This window comes from Cyprinus carpio, chromosome A13 (genome assembly GCF_018340385.1).
Source record: "Cyprinus carpio isolate SPL01 chromosome A13, ASM1834038v1, whole genome shotgun sequence".
NCBI classification, from domain to species: domain Eukaryota; kingdom Metazoa; phylum Chordata; class Actinopteri; order Cypriniformes; family Cyprinidae; genus Cyprinus; species Cyprinus carpio.
This window is the reverse complement of record NC_056584.1, coordinates 5,027,981-5,032,072: the sequence shown is the minus strand read 5'-3', so window position 1 is coordinate 5,032,072 and position 4,092 is coordinate 5,027,981. Positions and strand designations below refer to the sequence as shown.

Genomic DNA, 4,092 nt, shown 5'->3' with positions numbered 1-4,092 from the left:
AATTAGCATTGCATTACAAATGTGTTTGTCTTCCACGTTTCGTCAAAGCGTCTCTATCTGCATGTTATTTAGCTGTAGTGAAATCAGATGCATTGGTCCATAAGGAATTTCCTAGGTCTCCCTCGTGAAACAGACATTACAGTACATTGTTTGGATTTGGTTTAACCCTGCTCCATAATGTTCACATCATCTCATTTTGGGTTAAAAAGTACTTTGTAACTTGTAGTTTTTCAGCAAACTACTCTTGAGTCATTTAGTACTTGTGCTTAAGTAAATTATTCATTAGGCAGCAATACTTTCAGGTTTTTTTTAGTACTTTTCCACCACTGCCGTCGGTATAGCCCAAAATTTTATTTGCCAGGGTGCAGGTTAGCCCTTCACTCATTGAATTACATGTATTGTTTGTCAGAAGGATTTGCTCCACCAGATTTTTTCCCCTCAGTTAAACATGCTAAGGAACTATTTTACTTGCACTTTTGTCTGAAGTTGGAGGAAAAAATAAAAAATAAAAAAAATAAAATAAAACCCACACCCCCCCAAATAAGATTTTAGAAACCAACACTTTTGACCTGACAGCAAAAGCAAGGTATGGGAACCAGTATTTAAAAATCGTCATCTGCATTTAGAAGCAGTGAGTAGTGAACACACCCAGAACAGTTGGCAATCAGTCACTGTGGTGCCCAGGGAGCAACTGGTGTATTGAAAGTGGAAGAGGACCATTCACTTAATCCCTAACCTACTGGTATTAAATATTAAACCTGCAACCTTCAGGTTACAAGTCATACTCCAACCATTAGGCCAGAACTGCCCAGCTTACAACTAAACCTTTCCTCATTTAAGCAGATAGTACTAGTATGACTGACAAATGCGTCAATTGACCTACAAGTTATGGTGGTTGAGTCTTAGCCTAATGGTTAAGGAGTAAGACTAAGAACCCAAAGGTCATGATTTAAGTCTCAGTACCCGGAGGAATTGGCGGTATTTATCTCAATACCCACAGCTGAAGTGCCCTTGAGCAAGACACCAAACCACCAACTGCTCCCAAGCAAAATGTTAACCAAACAAGTTAAAAATGAAACCCCAGGTTAGCAACTGGAGGATGGATAGATCATGGCTTGTACAGAAGCCTGGACTCAGAATGCATGACCTTACAAAAGGTTGTGGAACCTTGGTTTATTAGTGGGATAAAAACTGGGAAGACATGCAATACCAGATTCTGCAGAAGCAAAGTGGGGTTGTGGATGGGAAGACATAAGCAATTCCAGTAGACATACCTCAGGGTTGTGTAAAGTTTATTAAAAATACTAGATTTACATGACCAGAGTAACTTCTCCACTAGAAGCCACAGTCTGACCCGAGACAGCCTTGATATGAGTGTCTCTTCCTGAAAGAAATGTTAGAAGTGAGTGCACTTAAAATGTGCAGTTCCTCTTGTCAAGAGAAAGACAAAACTCACGTTTCCTGGTGCAGCTTTGCTCACAAGAGCCAGATGGATAGCACACCTCTGTACTGCAGTGGATGAAGATCTGATGGAAGAAAGAGGCTTAAGTCATAGAAGTCACTTGTGAAATTAAAATGTTCAAGGAAAGGGGGGCATACAGTTTCCTGCAGAGCAGCCAGTGAGGCTGGATCTACAAATGTGAACATCTTCACAACAAAGCGCTTGTAGTGGGTTGGGAACTGAAGACCAGATGATCCAGTCACTGGAACCAGTGTGGTCAGGTAACGGTCATCCTTGTAAGGGCATCTGAAGACAAGAGAAGGTTAGAAGGTGTCTCCCAGCAGACTAATTGGATAAAAATTGACTGTACACTCACCCATCGATCAGAAGGTCCCACTGGGGGAGACTGAGTGGACTGGGGGTGAAGTCACCCAACAATGTCCCAGCATCAGGACAATGTTGGGGTCAGTCCTCTCTATAATGCGGACCTCAACATACACAGGCTCCCGCAGAACTTTTGTGACGGGATAATCAGCACCACTGTAGTAGGATGTGTAGGCCTCATCCCCTGAGGAACACTGAGGTTTAAGCAGACTCAAGTTTGAAAGGCTTTAGGAAGATAGGACAAGACCTTACCTTCAGCACAGCCTTTGGTGACACATTGGCCATTGGCCAGTCTAAGCTCCACCCTGAGCGGTCCAGGAGCAGCTACTGGTGGAGGTGGAGGAACAGAGTTGACCTCCACAACCATAGCTTCCACAGAAGTTCCAGAGTACCTACACTGGAAGAGAAACCTGGACAACAGGAAGTGAGCTTGTAGCATTTGTCAGGGATTAACATTCACACCAAATCATAGATCACCTACTCAAAATGACTGTCCCTTGTGATGGAACCATATGGTCCAATCCCCACTTCATATGATGAGGTCATTCTGTTTTCATACACCACATATCCACTGTCCTCCTGTGAAAAGGAACAGTGTCAGCATCCATTCCATCATAAGCAACAATAAAACCAGAAGCAGCTGCTCACCATCACGCTTGTGCCACATGCGGTCACAGGGAATTGATATATAGCAAAGGAAGGTGTGGACTCCAGAGGAGCACAAGGTGGGTTGTTTCCACCCAGTAGACGAACCGAATCCAGACTCAGTCGAGGCAGAGTAACATCTCTAGACACCACTACCACAAACTGACCATCTCTAATACACTGGACCGTCACTAGAACAAGGTACAAGAGCAGATTAATGCTGAGAATCAGATTAAGAATAGGAATAAGATTGAGAACACTTACCTGCCCTCCCATAGTAACACTGCTGTCCATTAAAGCAGCAGTTGATAGCTTCACACTCAGCACCATTGATCACAGGTGGTCCACATTGGATCTGCTCATAATCAGCTACAGCACATTTATCAAGGGGCTCTGCCTGCACCACTGGCTTCTGATGCTGAAACTGCTGGTTAGTTTGTTGGCGAACTGGCTTCTGAAGCTGAAACTGCTGGCTAGTTTGTTGAACTGGCTTCTGAAGCTGAAACTGCTGGCTAGTTTGTTGAGGGCTCTGCTGGAGCTGGATCTGCTGGCTAGTTTGTTGAACTGGCTTCTGAAGCTGAAACTGCTGGCTAGTTTGTTGAACTGGCTTCTGAAGCTGAAATTGCTGGCTAGTTTGTTGTCGAACTGGCTTCTGAAGCTGAAACTGCTGGCTAGTTTGTTGTCGAACTGGCTTCTGAAGCTGAAACTGCTGGTTAGTTTGTTGAACTGGCTTCTGAAGCTGAAACTGCTGGCTAGTTTGTTGTCGAACTGGCTTCTGAAGCTGAAACTGCTGGTTAGTTTGTTGTCGAACTGGCTTCTGAAGCTGAAACTGCTGGCTAGTTTGTTGAACTGGCTTCTGAAGTTGAAACTGCTGGCTAGTTTGTTGTCGAACTGGCTTCTGAAGCTGAAACTGCTGGCTAGTTTGTTGTCGAACTGGCTTCTGAAGCTGAAACTGCTGGTTAGTTTGTTGAACTGGCTTCTGAAGCTGAAACTGCTGGTTAGTTTGTTGTTGAACTGGCTTCTGAAGCTGAATCTGCTGGTCAGTTTGCCGGATTATCAGAGCTTGAGGTTTCTGAGGCATATTGCTCCACTGTGAAACAGCATGACAGAAACCACACACTGCCAAAATCTGAACCAAACACCAACTTCCAGCCATTGTTCAACAGCTTAGCACAAAATGGAGATGCTGCCCTTTGATCTTTTTATACTCTACAGGTTTCAGCTAATTCAAGATAGTCCCACCCACCTTCATTAACCCTCATGATTCTCCAGACTTGCATGAGTTGGCGCTTATGCAGAGTGATTCTTGAATGCTGTGTCCCAGACTGAAGTGTACGGAGCCCCGCATATGACATGCAAGAAAAAATAAATAAATTGTGCGCACGATTTACTAATTCGTTCCCTCAATGTACTAAAAAGTGCACACGATTACTATTGCGTTCCCTCGATTTGCTATATTGTGCGCACGGTTTAGCAAATTGAGGGAACGAATTAGTAAATCGTGAGCACAATTTATAAATCGAGTGAACGAAATAGTAATCATGTGCACATTTTAGTACATTGAGGGAATGAATTAGTAAATCGTGCGCACGATTTGGCCTACTATTTTTTCCTGCATGCCA

General features: G+C 43.7%; 1 pseudogene; it reads right to left on the bottom strand.

The window, feature by feature from the left end:
* Positions 1-1,275: 1,275 nt before the first annotated feature.
* LOC109074947 lies at positions 1,276-3,657 on the bottom strand (annotated as a pseudogene).
* Positions 3,658-4,092: the final 435 nt, after the last annotated feature.